Source organism: Bufo bufo, chromosome 3 (genome assembly GCF_905171765.1).
Source record: "Bufo bufo chromosome 3, aBufBuf1.1, whole genome shotgun sequence".
Lineage (NCBI taxonomy): Eukaryota > Metazoa > Chordata > Amphibia > Anura > Bufonidae > Bufo > Bufo bufo.
The window spans coordinates 151,725,165-151,747,557 of record NC_053391.1 but is presented as its reverse complement, the minus strand read 5'-3'; the positions used below and the strand labels follow the sequence as shown (position 1 = coordinate 151,747,557).

At 47.0% G+C, this 22,393-nt stretch overlaps 1 long non-coding RNA gene and 1 pseudogene across 1 annotated transcript; both read left to right on the top strand.

Annotated features, from left to right (window-relative positions):
* The first annotated feature begins 13,432 nt into the window (after positions 1-13,432).
* On the top strand, positions 13,433-14,052 carry LOC120994549. Its single transcript, XR_005777430.1, has 3 exons — positions 13,433-13,504; positions 13,876-13,926; positions 13,976-14,052. It is a non-coding gene; the product is annotated as an uncharacterized LOC120994549 (long non-coding RNA).
* A 7,419-nt stretch (positions 14,053-21,471) lies between these two features.
* Positions 21,472-21,649, top strand: LOC120996738 (annotated as a pseudogene).
* Positions 21,650-22,393: the final 744 nt, after the last annotated feature.

Here is a 22,393-nt window from a genome sequence, read left to right as displayed (position 1 = left end):
AAGTGTATACTAATTCTGTAAAGTTTTATATTCTGTCAATTAAAGACAATAATGCCCCTCTGTGGAGGTCTTTATTAGGGGGACGGGTGGGGTGTTGTGGAGGTCACTCTTAAAGAGGTGGGCACTGAGGAGGTTACTGTTAAGGGGGCAGTGGACCGTGGAAGTTGCTATTAAAGGGGAAGCCTCTGTGGCGCTCACTTTTAAGGCAGTGGGTACTACTGTGGAGGTCACTATTAAGGGAGCACGCTACTCTGGCAGTCACTCTTAAAGGGACGGGCACTGTGGAGGTCACAGTTAAGGGGACGGTCTTCTATGAAGGTCAGTGTAAGGGGGCAGGGTGCTGTAGAGGTCACATTTTAAGAGAACAGAGCTCTGTGGAGATAACTGTATAGGGGGCGGGCTATTATGGAAATCACTGTTAACGAGACGGGGTACTGTGGAGGTCACAAATAAAAGACGGGCTGCTGTGGAGGTCGCTGTTAAAGGGGCAGGCACTGTAGAGGTCCCTGTTAAGGGGGCAGGCACTGTGGAGGTCACTGTAAGGGGGCAGGGGACTGTGGCGGTCACTGTTAAGGGAGCGGAGTACTGTGAGGTCACTGTTAAAGGAGGGGATACTGTGGAGGTCACTGTTAAGGGAGCAGGGTACTATGGCAGTACCTGTTAAAGGGGCGGGCGCTGTGGAGGTCTCTGTTAAGGAGGCAGGGAACGGTGGAGGTCACAGTTAAGGGGACGGTCTGCAATGGAGGACCCTGTCAAGGGGATGGGGTGCTGTGGAACTCACTGTTAAAGGGATGGGCTGCTGTGAAATTCAAAGTTAAGGTAGTGGACTGCTATGGAATCCAACTTTAAGGGGTGGGGGGCTGTGGTGTTCACTATTAAGGGGTGGCGTGCTGTAGAGGTCACTCTTATGGGGGGATACTGTCGATATCTTTTAACGATGCACACAAACATTACATGAAATATACCTGTGCAAAGCTGGGTCCTTCTGCTACTATATAATATATATATATATATTGCTCAAAAAAAGGGAACACTTAAACAACACAATGTAACTCCAAGTCAATCACACTTCTGTGAAATCAAACTGTTCACTTAGGAAGCAACACTGAGTGACATTCAATTTCACATGCTGTTGTGCAAATGGGATAGACAACAGGTGGAAATTATAGGCAATTAGCAAGACCCCCCCAATAAAGAAGTGGTTCTGCAGGTGGTGACCACAGAACACTTCTCAGTTCCTATGCTTCCTGGCTGATGTTTTGGTCACTTTGGAATGCTGGCGGTGCTTTCAGTCTAGTGGTAGCATGAGACGGAGTCTACAACCCACACAAGTGGCTCAGGTAGTGCAGCTTATCCAGGATGGCACATCAATGCGAGCTGTGGCATGAAGGTTTGCTGTGTCTGTCAGCGTAGTGTCCAGAGCATGGAGGCGCTACCAGGAGACAGTCCAGTACATCAGGAGACGTGGAGGAGGCCGTAGGAGGGCAACAACCCAGCAGCAGGACCACTACCTCCGCCTTTGTGCAAGGAGGAACAGGAGAAGCACTGCCAGAGCCCTGCAAAATGACCTCCAGCAGGCCACAAATGTGCATGTGTCTGCTCAAACGGTCAGAAACAGACTCCATTAGGGTGATATGAGGGCCCGACGTCCACAGGTGGGGGTTGTGCTTACAGCCCAACACCATGCAGGACATTTGGCATTTGCCAGAGAACACAAAGATTGGCAAATTCGCCACTGGCGCCCTCTGCTCTTCACAGATGAAAGCAGGTTCACACTGAGCACATGTGACAGACGTGACAGAGTCTTGAGACGCCGTGGAGAACGTTCTGCTGCCTGCAACATCCTCCAGCATGACCGGTTTGGCATTGGGTCAGTAATGGTGTGGGATGGCATTTCTTTGGAGGGCCGCACAGCCCTCCATGTGCTCGCCAGAGGTAGCCTGACTGCCATTAGGTACCGAGATGAGATCCTCAGACCCCTTGTGAGACCATATGCTGGTGCGGTTGGCCCTGGGTTCCTCCTAATGCAAGACAATGCTAGACCTCACGTGGCTGGAGTGTGTCAGCAGTTCCTGCAAGATGAAGGCATTGATGCTATGGACTGGCCCACCCGTTCCCCAGACCTGAATCCAATTGAGCACATCTGGGACATCATGTCTCGCTCTATCCACCAACATCACGTTGCACCACAGACTGTCCAGGAGTTGGCAGATGCTTTAGTCCAGGTCTGGGAGGAGATCCCTCAGGAGACTGTCCGCCACCTTATCAGGAGCATGCACAGGCATTGTAGGGAGGTCATACAGGCACGTGGAGGCCACACACACTACTGAGCCTCATTTTGACTTGTTTTAGGGACATTACATCAAAGTTGGATCAGGCTGTAGTGTGTTTTTCCACTTTAATTTTGAGTGTGACTCCAAATCCAGACCTCCAAGGATTGAAAAATTTGATTTCCATTTTTTTATTTTTGTGTGATTTTGTTGTCAGCACATTCAACTATGTAAAGAACAAAGTATTTCAGAAGAATATTTAATTAATTCAGATCTAGGATGTGTTATTTTTGTGTTCCCTTTATTTTTTTGAGCAGTGTGTGTATATATATGAACAAACTTTTGTGAAGAAGGACCTAGTTCTTTCTGGGTTCATTGCCCACTGCAATGAATTGTCATCATGCCCAGTGTTGTGGTGATCATTAGAGATGAGCGAATTTTTCAAAAATTTGATTCGGCCGGTTCGCCGAATTTTTGGGAAAAATTTGCTTTGATGCAAAATTATTCACTGTGAATCATGTTAAAAAAAACTGCTATTTCCTGGCTGCTGAGAACCTTTATAGTTTAAAACACTGTGCCTTGCAGTAACATGCATAGGGAGTCTGCTTTGGTAGTGAAATAATACTGTGAGTCCGTATGACATGAAGATGACAGGCGTCTCTCTTAGAATCACTTCATACTTCACTGATTTGGGGCGGTCACGGGGCCAAAACTGACCAAATAATCCAAATATCAATTCAGCCTTACAGGTAGATGCTAGCGTCAAGAAGGGCACTCCTTTTATACCGTTGTCAGCTGATTCCACCGCTCATACAAGTAGAGCTCCCCGACAGAGTGGAGAGGGTTTCAGCAGTTTGTGTTGACGTCACTGATAAATTTTCCCCATTCTCTGATCCGTCAAAACAATTACCCAGAAAAAACTGATCCTGTCTGTGGAGCATATGCCTTCACTCGGTCAGCATTTGCTCAATAATCCATCAGTATTGCTAAAGGCAAAAAAAAACTGAGTGGATCTAAAACAGAGATGACCTGTGAATGGAGTATTTGCATGTCTTCTGTGTTTCTATGCACTCCTGCTTTTGGCTACCAAATCATAAGCCAATTCTGATGGGACCATACAGGCCTTAAAGCTACTATATAGACAGGATCCGTTGTGCGCCTCATTTTTCCTTCCTTCTGACAGATCAGAAGAAGTGTCAAATAAATGATGATGTCAGCCAGGCCGAAAGCCAAAATAGTGGACGAGTCATAAAGTGGGGAGGGTGGGAACAGCATGAGAAGTCTACAGAGTGGATCTATGATATAGTGGTGAGGCGAAAGCAGTATGAGGAGACCACAGAGTGGCCCAATGACAGGGTCTGGAGGTGGCAGCAGTATGAGGAGGCCACCGAGTGGCACAATGACCGAGTCTGCAGGTGGCGGCAGCATGAGGAGACCACAGTCCAGCACAATGACAGAGCCTGGAGGTGGCGGCAGCATCAGGAGGCCACAGAGTCGCAAGGTGACATACTGTAGAGGTGGGTGGCAATACTAGTACCCGCTAAAGATGGTGGGTGAAAGAAGAAGCACTTGGCATCAGATGTGTGGCATCAGGCGGGTAACAGCATCACAATAGTAGCTGAGGCAGGTAGCCAGAAGAAACCGGTCTCTTTTGTCAAATTGTTGGTGTGGCACCATGGATGATCTGGTCTGATGCATCAGGCATTGGTGTGTGGAAATCCTGGCTGCTCCACGCCCGATTCATTTTCATGCAGTGTCCCACTATGTGCTATATGTGGGCACTTTAAACTCTTGCTAAATGTCATATCAAATGTATTGTGGTATCATGCTGTAATTCCCTTTAACAGGCTGGCAGTGTCATTTACCTTTATTCGTCTCTAGATGGTGCTGACACCACACACATATATATATATATATATATATATATATATATACATACTCACCTAAAGAATTATTAGGAACACCTGTTCTATTTCTCATTAATGCAATTATCTAGTCAACCAATCACATGGCAGTTGCTTCAATGCATTTAGGGATGTGGTCCTGGTCAAGACAATCTCCTGAACTCCAAACTGAATGTCAGAATGGGAAAGAAAGGTGATTTAAGTAATTTTGAGCGTGGCATGGTTGTTGGTGCCAGACGGGCCAGTCTGAGTATTTCACAATCTGCTCAGTTACTGGGATTTTCGCGCACAACCATTTCTAGGGTTTACAAAGAATGGTGTGGAAAGGGAAAAACATCCAGTATGCGGCAGTCCTGTGTGCAAAAATGCCTTGTGGATGCTAGAGGTCAAAGGAGAATGGGCCGACTGATTCAAGCTGATAGAAGAGCAACATTGACTGAAATAACCACTCGTTACAACCGAGGTATGCAGCAAAGCATTTGTGAAGCCACAACACGCACAAAATTGAGGCGGATGGGCTACAACAGCAGAAGACCCCACCGGGTACCACTCATCTCCACTACAAATAGGAAAAAGAGGCTACAATTTGCACAAGCTCACCAAAATTGGACTGTTGAAGACTCTAAAAATGTTGCCTGGTCTGAAGAGTCTCGATTTCTGTTGAGACATTCAAATGGTAGAGTCCGAATTTGGCGTAAACAGAATGAGAACATGTATCCATCCTCTGATGGCTACTTCCTGCAGGATAATGCACCATGTCACAAAGCTCGTTCACTGTACTAAAATGGCCCCCACAGTCACCAGATCTCAACCCAATAGAGCATCTTTGGGATGTGGTGGAACAGGAGCTTCGTGCCCTGGATGTGCATCCCTCAAATCTCCATCAACTGCAAGATGCTATCCTATCAATATGGGCCAACATTTCTAAAGAATGCTATCAGCACCTTGTTGAATCAATGCCACGTAGAATTAAGGCAGTTCTGAAGGCAAAAGGGGGTCCAACACCGTATTAGTATGGTGTTCCTAATAATTCTTTAGGTGAGTGTGTATATATACAGTACAGACCAAACGTTTGGACACACCTTCTCATTCAAAGAGTTTTCTTTATTTTCATGACTATGAAGGCATCAAAACTATGAATTAACACATGTGGAATTATATACATAACGAACAAGTGTGAAACAACTGAAAATATGTCATATTCTAGGTTCTTCAAAATAGCCACCTTTTGCTTTGATTACTGCTTTGCACACTCTTGGCATTCTCTTGATGAGCTTCAAGAGGTAGTCCCCTGAAATGTTTTTCACTTCACAGGTGTGCCCTGTCAGGTTTAATAAGTGGAATTTCTTGCCTTATAAATGGGGTTGGGACCATCAGTTGCGTTGAGGAGAAGTCAGGTGGATACACAGCTGATAGTCCTACTGAATAGACTGTTAGAATTTGTATTATGGCAAGAAAAAAGCAGCTAAGTAAAGAAAAACGAGTGGCCATCATTACTTTAAGAAATGAAGGTCAGTCAGTCAGCCGAAAAATTGGGAAAACTTTGAAAGTAAGGGCTATTTAACCATGAAGGAGAGTGATGGGGTGCTGCGCCAGATGACCTGGCCTCCACAGTCACCGGACCTGAACCCAATCAAGATGGTTTGGGGTGAGCTGGACCGCAGAGTGAAGGCAAAAGGGCTAACAAGTGCTAAGCATCTCTGGGAACTCCTTCAAGACTGTTGGAAGACCATTTCAGGGGACTACCTCTTGAAGCTCATCAAGAGAATGCCAAGAGTGTGCAAAGCAGTAATCAAAGCAAAAGGTGACTACTTTGAAGAACCTAGAATATTACATATTTTCAGTTGTTTCACACTAGTTTGTTATGTATATAATTCCACATGTGTTAATTCATAGTTTTGATGCCTTCATAGTCATGAAAATAAAGAAAACTCTTTGAATGAGAAGGTGTGTCCAAACTTTTGGTCTGTACTGTATATATATAAAATCCCAGGAAATCCACGGCACTTCCTTCAGTAAAAGCGTATATTTTTATTCACCAGACCTACAACGTTTCGGTTCGTGCACTGGAACCTTTTTCAAGCAGTGATGTGAAAAGGGAGTGCACATAGCATATATATAGCATGTTTCATATCAATCAATCACATAATTAAGTACAAAAAGTAATACAATTCATAAAAATACGTATCAAAATCCAAGTATACATAAATAAAAAACAAGTGAAATCCATGATAGACATATAAGTGACTTGGATATGTATATCCAAAAACATGTGTTTATCTAACTGACTATAAGTCATATTTCATATAATTAAAGCAATCATCAACACCCAGGTGATCTTCATAACTAACATAATTAAAAGTAATAGCTGAACGTTCGTGACCTGAACAGGATCCAAGCGACACACGAGGGTCTGGCGTGGTGCAGGAACAACTGCGCCTGCGCGGCTTCTATTTCCGCACTTCTTCTAGTAACGGCAGTCTTCTATAACCAGCGGGTCAGCTGATCGGAGAATCAGTGGTCAGGTGATCAGAGTCTTGAAGTGACATGCAACCTGTTTCTCTGTGATGGCTTCAATGTTCCCAAAATAAATATCACATCTGCTGTTCCGGATAGTGGAGAAAAAATTTCAATTCGATTTATTAATTGACAAACGTAAGGTGCAGACTTAATTGATATACCTATGGGGTCATCAACAACTGCTGAGATCGCTAAATGCCATCAGTTGTGTCCGTGGGTTAATTAAAGTGGGACAAACCTTGTGTTCTCCACTACTGGAACTGCAGATGTGATATTTATTTTGGGAAGATTGAAGCCATCACAGAGAAAATAGAGAGATACAGAAACAAAAGTTCGGTCTATAGAATGCAGGACCTTAGTCACGTGATGTTGCGGTAGCAACGTGTACTAACAGGTCGCATGTGACTTCAAGACTCCGATCACCTGACCTCTGATTCTCCGATCAGCTGACCCACTGGTTATAGAAGACTGCCGTTACTAGGAGAAGTGCGGAAATAGAAGCCGTGCAGGCGCAGTTGTTCCTGAACCACGCCAGACCCTCGTGCGTCGCTTGGATCCTGTTCAGGTCATGAACGTTCAGCTATTGTTTTTAATTATGTTAGTTATGAAGATCACCTGGGTGTTGATGATTGCTTTAATTATATGAAATATGACTTATAGTCATTTAGATAAACACATGTTTTTGGATATACATATCCAAGTCACTTATATGTCTATCATGGATTTCACTTGTTTTTTATTTATGTATACTTGGATTTTGATACGTATTTTTATGAATTGTATTATTTTTTGTACTTAATTATGCTATTGATTGATTGATATGAAACATGCGATATATATGCTATGTGCACTCCCTTTTCACATCACTGCTTGAAAAAGGTTCCAGTGTGCGAATCGAAACGTTGTATGTCTGGTGAATAAAAATATACACTTTTACTGAAGGAAGTGCCGTGGATTTCCTGGGATTATTATTTTTGGAAGCCTGGATCGCTTCATCAGCCGCTGGCACCCGTCATTGCAGATCACTGCTGTGCTGTTCACATTTGAGATATATATATATATATATATATATATATATATATATATATATCTCTGGAGGGGAGTCAAGTGTGTGTTGAGGATGAGAATGAAGAAAGGAGGAAGTTAATAGAGGAGGTGGAAATTTGTTTTCCCACCAAAATAATTCACAAAAGATTTTACAGCATATAACTGCAGGGCTTAACGCTGAATACAATTTTTTTTTTCCACCGAAATAAGTCACAAAACATTTTACCACATATAACTGCAGTGCTGAACGCTTAATGAAATTAGATTTTCCACTGAAATAATTCACAAAATATTTGACCGCATATAAGTGCAGCGCTTAACGCTGAATACAATTTTTTTCCACCGAGATAAGTCCCAAAAGATTTTTCCGCATATAAGTGCAGCGCTGAACGCTGAATAAAATGTATTTTTCCACCAAAATACTTCAATTGTGATTTTACCACATAGAACAGAGCACAGAGATGGAAAGGGTCTTCGGATTCCCCCCGTACTATACAGACATCTCAGAAATGAACTGCTGCTCCCGACAGCAGCTCCTGGGAAGGGCAGGGAGCATACCGGTCATCCGGCATCTATTTGCTCCGCTGGAGGATTATTTTGAAAGTGTGTAGAAGCCACACGGGGCCATCACGCTGCACATTTATCATGGAGACATCATGGAGATTTTACCGCATATGACCGCAGCATTGACCGCTGAATAAATTTTTTCGACCAAAATACTTCAATAAAGATTTTACCACATATAATCGCTGCACTGAATGACTGCTACCGCTGCTACTTCCGTAAACCCCTGCACCACTACTTCCCTGGTAGGTAGGCTGCTGCGAAGCAGGTGCTCTACCCCAGGCACGTTTGGCTCCTGACCTCCCACTCTGCCACCCTGCTGACTCCCAGCCATGCTTTCAACACATATAACCGCCAACGTGAACCGAGAATGTATTTTTCTGTTTGTACTGAAATAGGCCACTAAACGCTTTCAACACATATAACTGCCGCGAAAGTGAACTGAGAATCCATTTTTCTGTTTGTACTTTGAAATATGCCACTAAACGCTTTCAACACATATAACTGCCAGCGATTTGAGCTGAGAATGCATTTTTCTATTTGTACTGAAATAGGCCACTAAACGCTTTCAACACATTTAACCGCCACCGACGTGAACTGAGAATGTATTTTTCTTTTTGTACTGAAATACAAAATAACACATATAACCACCGCATTGATTGACTGCTACTGCCGCTACTTCTGTGAACCCCTGCACCACTACTTCCCGGGCACGTTTGGCTCCCGACCTCCCACTGCTGCCACCCTGCTGACTCCCAGCCATGCTTTCAACACATATAACCGCCTACGTGAACTGAGAATATATTTATCTTTTTGTACTGAAATAGGCCAGTAAATGCTTTCAGCAGAAAAAATTGCAACAGTGCAGTGCGTATATATTTTTATTTTTTTACTGTAATATGCCCCTATACGCTTTCAACAGAAATAACTGCAGAAGTGAAATAAGTATAGATTTTTATTGTAGTACTGATATAAGATACTAAAGATACTAAGATATAAGCCACTAAAGGCTTTTCAACATAGCACTTGCAGCCCAATAACAAATAGCTGGAATGACAGAGCTGTCTAATGGCTATTTGGATCCTCAAATAATCGTTCCCTGCACTTGTAAATTGCTTTCATATCTATGTCCCTAGCACCTTCTGACGTCTCTCTCTGCACTAAGATGCTATGAAATGATTCCTCCCTATCCTTTCCCTGCACTTATAAATAGTTTTTTCTGTTAGTTTTTTTTTTTCTTTCCACAATGAGGTTTTTCCAATAGCTGTCCCTAGCGCCTTCAAACGTCTGTCCCTGTACTCTGAATGCTGGAAAATGGCAGAATCTAAAATGGCTGTCGTATTTATAGGGCTGTGACATCACAGGGCTGGCTGCTGATTGGCTGCATGCAGGCATGTCAATCTGGGTGATCCCGCCTTCCCAGAGTTCCTTGCCCCATGTCCTCAGTCCTCACACGTGTAGCGGCCATTTTAGGAAAATTGTGATTCGCTTCCACGAAGCGTGAGGAAATTTGCATTTGTTGCAAATCTATTTTTTCCTGAAATTTAGGGTTGAGAGAATTGAAGTATCCAAAGTGGACTTCAATCTGAATTTCAGGGAAAATTTTATTCTCTGCAAAGCTGAATTTCCTTGTGCTTTGTGGTAAAAAAAGCAATTTTCCCTGAAATGATATAAAAAAAATACAAATAAAAAAACACATATTCAACTCTGAGCGTGAAGAGGCTGCCATGGCCATCTTGATTTAAGAACCGACACAAAATCTCATGCGTGGTAACATACAGTATGATGTCACCATGTCAGCCTGTGTAATGACGTCATCACGCACTGCACAAGATTTTGCTCTGGATCTTCAATTAAGATGGCCACGATGACCTGTTCATGCTCAAAAGGATGAGGTGAATATTATTTATTAAATTTTTAACCACTAAAAAGCCTCCATTTTTACATCAGATGCTGCAATCAGCTATGAACACAGCATCTGAGGGGTTCAATGATGAGGGGGCATTGTAGCCATTGTAGTAAACTATCTTCTCTAGTTGGAGTTGGTGGGGAAACAGTCAATAGGATGTTTGCTGCTTGCTGCACCTTAGCATCTGATCAACTGAGTGGCTACTCTTATCCAGGATCTTCAGCTTCACTTTACACATATGACAGGAGGGAGATTGAGAGGAAGCAACATTCTGCCCTCCTTCTGTTGGGGAGAGGGGGATGTCCATGGAGTTGGGTGTGGAGAAGTTGGACAAGTACCTTGTGTGGGAATCAGACCGACACAAACATAGAGTTGTCAATAGGACTTGGCCTTGTTACATTGCTGTGAAAAACATTTACCCAATGGGTTGTGAAAGACATGTACTATCCTGACTGTAAAAGCTGCTCCAGGTGCCCACGGTAGTATGCACTTTGTTGGACAGCGACAATTGCAAAGAAAAGCCCACATTATCTGTCACAAGGCAGGTATGGCTTTTTTGGAGAAATAATGGCATCTAGGTACGGTGCCATCCAGCGAGGAAGAGGGCATGCCATCAGTTCCCTAAAGGCAGCAGAATCCAGCAGTGACTGCACCGTCAGCACCTTGCCAGGTGATATTGCACACCATTGGATTGCCTGGTGTGTAGAGTTGTTTCCTGGCCACACATTCCGTTATCGATTGCTGATGACTGAGCAGAGTCAAAAAAAGAGGAGTAGTATTAGCAGGAGAAGCAGTAACTGATGACGATGAGAAGAGACACTGTATTGCATGTGGATGCGACCTAGCTGCCACAAAAAAGACTGAAATAAGGAGAACACTTTCTATTTTCCCTCAGTATCTGGTGATGGTACTTCATGTGCTGCAATAGAGCTGTGATTCATATGTTTGTGTTTGAATGCCTATGGCTTATTTTATTCCTGCAGATCTTGCGCAGAACAACATGTTTCCTGGCAGTGTGGAGAAAAACTGCCACTAATACTACCACTAACACAGCTATGCATGGGGTCCCCACCTTCCCAGAACTTCCCCTTTAGAAAGGAGCAAATTTCTCAAATATTAGATTCGGCCGGTTCGCCAAATTTTTCAGAAAAATCAGCTTTGACCCGAATTAATTTGCGGCGAATTGAGTTAAAAACGGCAATTTCCGGGCTGCAGAGAGCCTTTATAGGGGTGTAGAACACTGTGCCTTACAGTAACACGCATAGGGAGTCTGCTGTGGTAGTGAAACAATACTGTGAGTCAGTATGACAAGCAAATGACAGGTGTCACTCTTAGAATCACTGCACACTTCACTTATTTGGGCAGTCACGGGGCCAACACTGACCAAATAACTCAAGTAAGAACTCAGCCTTACAGGCCGATGGTAGCGTCAAGTAGAAGCGCACTCCTTTTACACCTTTGCCAGCTGATTCCACATAGATGTCTACAGAACCTGTTCTATTAAACGCTCATACAAGTAGAGCCCCCCTGCCCCTCCCCCCCACCCCATGGACAGAGTGTAGAGGGTGTCAGCAGTAAGTTTGTGTTGACATCACTGATTAATTTGCCCTTCCTCTGATCCGTCAGAACAATAACCCACAAAAAACGGATCCAGTCTGTGGAGCATACACCTTCACTCGGTCATCATTTGCTCAATAATCTATCAGTATTGCTAATGCCAAAAAAATGAGTGGATGTAAAAGAGAGATGACATGTGAATGGAATATTTGCATGTCTTCTGTGTTTTATACCCACTCCTGCTTTTGGCTACAAAATCATAAGCCAATTCTGATGGGACCACACAGGCCTTACAGCTACTACACAGATAAGATCCATTGTGTGTCTCATTTTTCCTTCCTTCTGTCAGATCAGAAGAAAGGTCAAATAAATCATTATGTCAGCCAGGCCGAAAGGCAAAATAGTGGCCCAGTAATGAAGTGGGGAGGGTGGGAACAGCATGAGGAGGCCACAGAATGGCACAATGACCGAGTCTGGAGGTGGCGACAGTAACAGCATCAGGAGGATACCACAGAGTGGCAAGGTGACATAGTGTAGAGATGCCAGTACCAGCAACAGCATCAGGAGAACACATAGTAACAAGATGACATAGTCTGAAGTTTGCAGCAGCATGAGGAAACCAGAGAGTGGCAAGGTGACATGATGTAGAGATGGCAGCAGCAGGATACCACAGAGTGGCAAGGTGACATTGTGAGGAGTTGGCAGCAGCATGAGGAGGCCACAGAGTGGCAAAGGGACATAATGTGGAGATGGCAGCAGCAGCAGGATACCACAGAGTGGCAAGGTGACATAGTTTGGAGGTGGCGGCAGCATCAGGAGGCCACGGAGTGGCAAGGTGACATAGTGTCTAGTTGGCAGCAGCAGCAGGATACCACAGAGTGGCAAGGTGACATAGTTTGCAGGTGGCGGCAGCATCAGGAGGCCACAGAGTGGCAAGGTGACATAGTATGGATATGGCTGCAGCATGAGGAGACCACAAAGTGGCAAGGTGACCTAGTGTCTAGTTGGCAGCAGCAGCAGCATACCACAGAGTGGCAAGGTGACATAGTTTGCAGGTGGCGGCAGCATCAGGAGGCCACAGAGTGGCAAGGTGACATAGTGTGGAGATGTCAGTAGCAGAATCAGGAGTATACCACAGAGTGTAAAGTTGACATAGTGTAGAGTTGGCAGCAGCATGAAGAAATCACAGAGTGGCAAGGTGACATAGCATGGAGATGGCAGTAGCAGCAGCAGCATCAGGAGTATACCACAGAGTGGCAAAGTGACAAAGTTTGGAGGTGGCGGCAGCATCAGGAGGCCACAGAGTGGCAAGGTGACATAGTGTGGATATGGCAGCAGCATGAGGAGACCACAGAGTGGCAAGGTGGCATAGTGTGGAGATGGCAGCAGCATCAGCAGCATACCACAAAGTGGCAAGGTGACATAGTTTGGAGGTGGCGGCAGCATCAGGAGGTCAGAGTGGCAAGGTGACATAATGTGGAGATGGCAGTTGCAGAAGCAACATCAGGAGGATACCACAGAGTGGCAAGGCGACATAGTGTGGAGTTGGCAGCAGCATGAGGAGACCATAGGGTGGCAAGGTGACATAGTGTGGAGTTGTCAGCAGCATGGGGAGACCACAGAGTGGCAAGGTGATATAGTGTGGAGTTGGTAGCAGCATGTGGAGACCACAGAGTGGCAAGGTGACATAGTGTGGAGATGGCAGCAGCATGAGGAGACCACAGAGTGGCAAGGTGACATAGTGTGGAGATGGCAGTAGTAGCAACAGCATCAGGAGGATACCAAAGAGTGACATGGTGACATAGTGTGGAGTTGGCAGCAGCATGAGAGACTACAGAGTGGCAAGGTGACATAGTGTGGAGATTACAGTTGCAGCAGCAGCATCAGGAGGATACCACAGAGTGGCAATTTGACATAGTGTGTAGTTGGCAGCAGCATGAGGAGACCACAGAGTGGCAAGATGACATAATATGGAGATGGCAGCAGGATACCACAGAGTGGCAATGTGACAAAGTGTGGAGTTGGCAGCAGATGAGGAGACCAGAGTGGCAAGGTGACATAATGTGGAGATAGCAGCAGCATTAGGAGACCACATAGTGGCTAGGTAACATAGTTTGGAGGAGAAGGCAGCATCAGGAGGCCACAGAGTGGTAAGGTGACAGTGTGTAGTTGGCAGCAGCATTAGGAGACCACATAGTGGCTAGGTAACATAGTTTGGAGGTTGCAGCAGCATCAGGAGGCCACAGAGTGGAAAGGTGACATAGTGTGGATATGGCAGCAGCATGAGGAGATCACAGAATGGCTAGGTGACATAGTGTGGAGATGGCAGCAGCTGCATCAGGAGACCACAAAATAATCCGGTAACAGAGTGGGGCGGTTGGTGGCAATACCAGTACCCACTGACTAATGTGGGTGAAATAAGGAACACTTGGCATCATACGTGTGGCATCAGGCGGGTTGCAGCATCAGAGTAGTAGCTGAGGCAGGTAGCGAGAAGAAACCGGACTATTTTATCAAAGTGTTGGTGTGGCACCATGGATGATCTAGTCTGATGCATCAGGAATTGGTGTTTGGTAGTGATGAGCGAGCACCAAAGTGTTCGGGTGTTCGGTCCGAACACATCGCAATATTCGTGCACTCGGCCGAGCACCCGAGTATAATGGAAGTCATGGGGTCAGTCACCAGATGGAAGCTTCTCCCCAACAGGTAATACCTGAGAGATTCAAGTGCCCACTTGATGGCGAGGCATTCTCTTTCTACCACGCTGTACCGGGTTTCCGCTGGTGTGAGCTTGCGGCTCAGGAAACCAATGGGGTGTTCTTCACCATTGATTTCCTGGGAGAGTACCGCCCCGAGGCCTACTCCAGAGGCATCCGTCTGAACTATAAACTCCCGTCCGAAGTCGGGCGTCACCAGAACTGGGGACCCGCATAAGGCCGACTTCAAACGGGAGAACGCCTCTTCCGCCTGCTCATCCCAGCGAACCATTACTAACTTCCTACCTTTCAGGAGTCCTGTCAACGGGGCAGCTATAGTGGCGAAATGTGGGATGTACCGCATATAATCCCCTACCATCCCTAAAAATGACCGCAGTTGCCTGGTCGTAAGGGGTCTAGGCCAATTTCGGATTGCCTCGATCTTATTTATTTGGGGCTTAACGACTCCGCGTCCAATGACATAACCCAAATACCCCGCTTCCTCCAGGCCCACTGAGTACTTTTTTGGGTGGCCGATCAACCCTGCCTTCGTGAGCGAGTCGATCACTGCTTGAACCTTCGATAAGTGACTTTCCCAGTCCTGGCTAAATATGATTATATCATCCAAATATGCTGAGGCATACCGGAGATGTGGTCTGAGGATTATATCCATCAGCCGTTGAAACGTGGCTGGAGCACCGTGCAACCCAAAGGGCAACACTCTATAATAGAACAGCCCCTCTGGCGTGACAAAGGCGGTCTTCTCTTTTGCTGTCTCTGTTAAAGGTACCTGCCAGTACCCTTTTGTGAGATCTATCACCGAGAAATACCTGGCTTTACCCATTCGCTCTACTAACTTGTCTACTCGCGGCATGGGATAGGCGTCAAACTTTGAAATCTCGTTTAGTTTCCGGAAATCATTACAAAAACGTAATGATCCGTCGGGCTTTGGGATAAGAACGATCGGGCTAGCCCACTCGCTTCTAGACTCCTCAATGACCCCTAACTTCAGCATAAACTTTACTTCCTCTGAAATGGCTTGTCGCCGAGCCTCCAGTACCCGGTACGGTCGTAAACTGAGCTTTTCATGTTGGACTAGATTTGTACGTCCCAGAAGGTCAGAGAACACGTCTTTATTCCTGCTAATGAACTCCTTCACTTCTTGAGTCTGCTTAGTCGACAAACCGCTATCTATCTTTACTGCAGGGGTGTCCTCTGGTACCACCGTAGAGCCGGGGACGTTCTCTGCAGCCAAGACAAAGCGCGGGTCATCCCCAAGGAGACTTTCTCTATCTTTCAAGGCTTTCGGTAAATGAACGTGGTACACCTGCTCGGGCTTCCGCCTTCTTGGCTGGTATACCCTGTAATTCACGTGGCCTAACTTCTCTCTTATCTCATACGGTCCTTGCCACCGGGCCAGGAACTTGCTGTCTATGGTGGGCACTAGTACTAACACTCGGTCGCCCGGGTTAAATGTCCTTACCTGGGCGGCCCAGTTGTACATGCGGCTCTGGGCCCACTGTGCCACTTCCATATGTTCACGGGCTATGGGCAGAACTGTCCCTATCCGGTCCTGCATCTTCTCGATGTGCTCGACTATGCTTTTATGAGGGGTAGGCTGTTTCTCCCATGCCTCTTTAGCGATATCCAACAGCCCTCGGGGATGTCTACCATATAGCAGCTCAAACGGTGAGAACCCCGTGGACGCCTGGGGCACTTCTCGCACCGCAAATAACACATAGGGCAGCAAGAGGTCCCAATCCTTTACGTCTTTTGCCACCGTTCTCTTAAGCATGGACTTTTGAGCGTTCCACCAGCCCGTCAGTTTGGGGGTGATAGACGGACGTACGCAAGTGCTTAATATTTAATATTTTGCAGAGCTCCCCCTCACTTTGGACATGAAAGGGGTCCCTTGGTCCATCAATATCTCCTTCGGGATCCCCACCCAGGGGAACATCCCCATCAGCTCCTTGGCTGTTAGCTTGGCTGACGTGTGGCGCAGGGGTATCGCCTCAGGGTAGCGAGTAGCGTAGTCTACTATGACCAGGATATGTTGGTGGCCTCTGGCTGACTTGTTAATAGGGCCTACCAGGTCCATAGCGACCCTTTCGAAAGGTACTTCAATAATGGGCATGGGCACCAGGGGACTACGATAATGAGGCTGGGGGCTGGTCTTCTGACACTCTGGACAGGACTGGCAAAACCTCCTGACTTCCTCATATATCCCCGGCCAATAGAAACACTGCAGTATACGTTCCTGAGTTTTCTGGACCCCCAGATGTCCTCCTAACACATGAGTATGCGCTAGGTCTAATACCATGCGGCGGTACGGCTGGGGTACCACCAACTGTTCTATTACCTCTTGCCGGACTTTGTCAACCCAGTACAGTAGGTCCTGGTTACAGACCAGGTGGGGAAATTCCGAGTCGGATCCCGGGTGCTGAGCCACTCCATTGATGACAGTCACCCCTTCTCTGGCCCGTGACAATGAAGGATCCTGGAGCTGGGCGGTCCCGAATGTGTCTCGGGATACTTCTAGCTCTGAAACAGATGGGGCTGCCACCGGCTCACCAGCCAACCCTTCTAGGGACAAGCTATCAGGGGGACACTCTTCCTCCTTAATGGTGACCCCTACAGCGGGTAGCCCCTCTTCAGGATCAACGGGCACCGGCTCTGCACCCCGTCCCTCCCAGAGAGACCAAAACAGGAAACAAACTCTACCTAGGATGGCAGCGTAAGTGATTTGTCGCCCCACCCCAACCACCTGCTGTATCTCCCTTCCGAGGGTAGACAGGGTCACACAGGTTGTAGGATATTCTCGCCGGTTCCATGAATACACACAATACTGATGGTTTGCTTGCCTGGGGCGCGACTGGCCACCAGGGACTCGTGCACGAGGGTCACTAAACTCCCTGAGTCCAGCAATGCCTTAACTCAGTGTCCATTAATAGAGATGGCACACAACGGAGGTGTATCAGCGGACAGTAGCGAAGCAGCAACATACACCGGCTGGCCGAAAAAAGAGGATCGGCGTGCGAACCCGCAGTCCATGGGCTCTGCCGCTTTCGGGCAGTTGGCAGCAATGTGTCCAAGGCCCTGACAGTGCCAACATCTAATCCCCGGGGCCTCTAGTCTCCCCAGGTTTGGCCTCCCAGGAGTGGAAATCACCCCCCCCTTAAGCGGTTGAGCCCCCTTCTCAGGTCCCCTTTGTGGCAGGGAGAGTGAACGCGGCTTTTGCAGAAAGGTGGAGTCTCGGACCAAGTCCTGGGTTGCCATGTATCTCTCGACTTGGCCAACCACTTGCTCCAGGGTGCCTGGATCACCTTGTCCCACCCAGCGCTGTATTGCTCTTGGGAGGGTACGCACCAAACGATCGACCACCATCCGTTCCACCATCTGCGAGGGGCTCAATGTCTCAGGCTGCAGCCATTTTTTTACCAGGTGTAACAGGTCATAGGCCTGGGACCGAGCAGGCCGGGACTCGGAGAAGGAACACTGGTAGACTCGATGTGCACGCACATAGGTATTAACCCCAAGACGAGCCAACACCTCCCCCTTCAGCCTCTCATAGCTCTTGGCTTCCTCCTGACTGAGGTCGAAGTAGGCCTTTTGTGCGTCTCCCACTAAAAATGGTGCCACTACTTCGGCCCACTGTTCTGCCGGTAACCTTTCCTGTTCCGCAGTGCGTTCGAAGACCATCAGGAACGCCTCGATATCATCCTCGGGGCCCATCTTCCTTAACGCTGAGCGCACCTTATCCTGGGCAGCAGGTAGGATTGCGGTCTTCCCCCCCCGGGACGTCTTGTTATTGTAATACATGCATGGACTCCTGATTAGTCGCCAGTTGCTAGGCCAGTAGACTATTCAACTGCCACTGGTCTCTCAGGGCTTATTCATGTCTCCGAGTAGCCTCCTCATTACTTTGTACCAAGTGTCTAATGGCCTCCTCCATCTTATCTGGAGCCACAAAACTTGCCGGCCTAATATATAATATACAGTCCAAATAACCCAATTTTCGGCCTCACTGCCGTTTGCCCGCTAAAGCCACCAATTGTGGGGATCGCTCTGGTAGGCAGGTGGTAGCGGTGGCAGTATAGAGGCTCAGGAGACAGGCTTTGTGTCCAAACCGTGCTCTTTTATTCACTCCAGTGCATCACATGAAAACTGTGCAATTCACACAACAGCAATGTTCATAAACCCCACCTCCCACAACGGAGCCCCAAACGCTGCAGGCGTCTTGGTGCCTGTTCACACAGTCTCTCACATCCGTGATCAGTACTACACCTTGTTGTGGGGCGGCTTTGTCCAAGTTCGTGCAAGTTATTGGCTTATTGACAAGGGATTGGCTCCGGCCACAGGATCCCTTCTTTTGGTCCTTCGCTGAGCCTGCAGCAATTAGGCAATCTTTGTTAGACGAGCGGACTACAGAGTTCAGCCCGACTGTGCGGTCAGCTTCTCGTACAGCTCCCTGCAGTGAGACAGGAGACCACACTTCATCAGCCCCACAGTCAGTGACCATCCAACCTATATTCACAGCCCTGGGTGTAGCAGGCAGACCACACCCACCGAGCATAGTGAAGGAATAACTCCTTCCCTACCCAACTAAGGTCAGAGATAACCAACCTGCCAGGATCAGTGTAGACTGACACCAACAACCCCACACCATGATGCCCCTACCACCATACTTCACAGTATGGATGAGGTTTTGATGTGTGTGTGTGCTGTGCCTCTTTTTCTCCACACATATTGTAGTGTGTTTCTTCCAAACAACTCAACTTTGGTTTCATCTGTCCACAGAATATCTTCACAGTACTGCTGTGGAACATCCAGGTGCTCTTGTGCAAACTGTAAACGTGCAGCAATGTTTTTTTTTGGACAGCAGTGGCTTCCTCTGTAGTATCCTCCCATGAAATCCATTCTTGTTTAGTGTTTTACGTATCGTAGATTCTCTAACAGGGATGTTAGCATATGTCGGCTCCTCTAGTAAAATTCAGTCCCACGTAAATAACATCACCCCCTCCCCAGCCACCTTAAACATACAGTACCATGTAAATAACATCACCCCTCAATATTCAGTCCCATGTAAATAACATCACTCCACCCCACTGTCCCACTTAAATAACTTCAGCCTTAAGATACAGTCCCATTTAAATAACTACAACTCCCAACATTGCTCTGCCTCTCACATTGAGTAATCTACCCCTTCACTTACCTCTCCTCATGTAGCAGACCTCACCACAGCTTCTTCCCAGGACTTCTCATCACTGGTGAGCCATCCTCTCCTGCACTGGTCACATGATGGTGACATCATTGCAGGTCCTTTTCAGCTACTGCATTTAGAACTGATCACACGGACTGTGATGTCATCACAGGTCCTTCAGCTCTTGCAAGGCATTAGATTCAATTGTATTGCCGTCATAAAAATGGCAACACAGTTGGATCTATTTGGCAGGCAGTACATTCTGGGCCTGGGACAAAACAAAAGGGGCCCAGACCCCAAATGTTTTAACCTATCAACGCTCAATTGCCTGTGCTCCAATGTCCTTGTCTCCCTCCTCCTCCTCTTCCAGTTCAGCCCCCAAAGGCCTCATGTGGCAGTGAGATCAAGGTGCCACATCTCCTGTCCCCTGACCAGCCATAGTTACCAGCATCTGTTCCAGGACATGAAGCAGTGGAATGATGTTGTTCATTCTGTAGTCCTGGCGGCTGACAAATAACATGGCCTCCTCAAAGGGCCTGAGCAAATGGCAGATGTCACTCATGAGCTGCCACTGGCTGACATCGAAGTTACACAGTGGAGTACTCCTATCCGCTTGCATCATCAAGAAATCATTGATGGCCTTTCTCTGTTCGTATAGTAGGTCCAACATATGGAGGGTGGAATTCCAACGGGTGGAAACGTCGCATATCAGCCTATATAGGGGGATGCAGTTCTGCCGCTGCAGCTCAAGGAGGGTGAGCTTTGTGGTGTACGAGTGGTTGAAGTGCGTGCAAAGTTTCCTGGCCATTTTTAGGATGTCTTGCAGATGGGTGGAAGACATCAGGAACCACTTGACAACCAGATTGAACACGTGTGCCATGTAGAGATGTTGCGAACATAAAACGCAACAGCGAACGCAAATTTTCGCAAATGTTCGCGAACCGGGGGAACCGCCATAGACTTCTATAGACAGGTGAATTTTAAAACCCACAGGGACTCTTTCTGGCCACAATAGTGATGGAAAAGTTGTTTCAAGGGGACTAACACCTGGACTGTGGCATGCCGGAGGGGAATCCATGGCAAAACTCCCATGGAAAATTACGTAGTTGACGCAGAGTCGGGTTTTAATCCATAAAGGGCATAAATCACCTAACATTCCTAAATTGTTTGGAATAACGTGCTTTAAAACATCAGGTATGATGTTGTATCGATCAGATAGTGTAAGGGTTACACCCGCTTCACAGTGACAGACCAAACTCCCCGTTTAACGCAGCGCAAACAACCGCAAACAGTCCATTTGCACAACCGCAAACTCCCCATTTGAGCAAGTATAGAAACCAAGCTAGCCATGTCCCGTTCCTTGTCCTCACTGACGTCATTGAAGGTCTCTTCCTCCACCCAGCCACGTACAACACGAAAGGTCCCCGAAAGGTGACAACAAGCCCCCTGGGACACCTGCTGTGGTTGGTCTTCCACCTCCTCAAAGCCACCTTCCTCCTCTGACTCCTCTTCTTCAGACTCCTCTCTCTGCGTTGCCACAGGTCCAGCAATCGACGACGACAAGGCTGCTTCTGGTGGTGATGGTGACCACAACTCTTCCTCTTCATGCTCATCTACGGCCTGATCCAGCACTCTTCACAGGGCATGCTCCAGAAAAAATGCATATGGGATGAGGTTGATAATGTTGCCTTGGGTTTGACTGACCAGGTTTGTCACCTCCGCAAAAGGACGCATGAGCCTACAGCCATTGTGCATGAGCATTCAGTAACGCGGCCAAAAAATACCCAGCTCCGCAGAGGCTGTCATCTTTTTTTTTTATAAAAAAAAAAATCAGTTCTTAACAGTTTAATCTCTGTTTTGTCCCCTATCAGGGGCCGGTGTATGGAATAGATTTTAGGAACCCGGAGATGGAAAAAGATGCTTAGTCCGTCTTCTTACTTCCAATTTGGGGCACTGCACGTACGCCTTGCAATGTACTGTGCCACCAGATATGAGTGGTGTGTTTAAGTAGTACTATTCCTATCAGTTTAATCCCGGTTACGTCCCCTATCAGGGGACGTGTATGGAATAGATTTTAGGAACCGGGAGATGGAAAAAGATGCTTGGTCGGTCCTCTTACTTCCAATTTGGGGCACTGCGCGTGCACCGTGTAATGTACTGTGCCACCAGATATGAGTGGTGTGTTAAGTAGTACTATTCCTATAAGTTTAATCCCTGTTACGTCCCCTATCAGGGGCCGGTGTATGAAATAGATTTATTTTGGAACTGCTGCATCCTTTCCGACTTGCGGTAATTCGGTAACATTTCAGGCACTTTCTGCTTATACCGGGGGTCTAGTAGCGTGGCCACCCAGTACAGGTCGTTCTCCTTCAGCCTTTTTATACAAGGATCCCTCAACAGGCACGACAGCATGAAAGACCCCATTTGCACAAGGTTGGATGCCGAGCTACTCATGTCCCGTTCCTCATCCTCAGTGATCTCACTGAAGGTATGTTCTTCCCCCCAGCCACATTCAACACCACGGGTACCAGATAGGTGACAACGAGCACCCTGGGATGCCTGCTGTGGTTGGTCTTCCTCCTCCTCCTGAAAGCCACATTCCTCCTCTGACTCCTCTTCCTCACACTCCTCCTCCAGCGTTGCCGCAGGTCCAGCAAGTGATGCTGAAAAGGCTGTTTCTGGTGGTGTTGATGACCACAACTCTTCCTCTTCACGCTCATCTACGG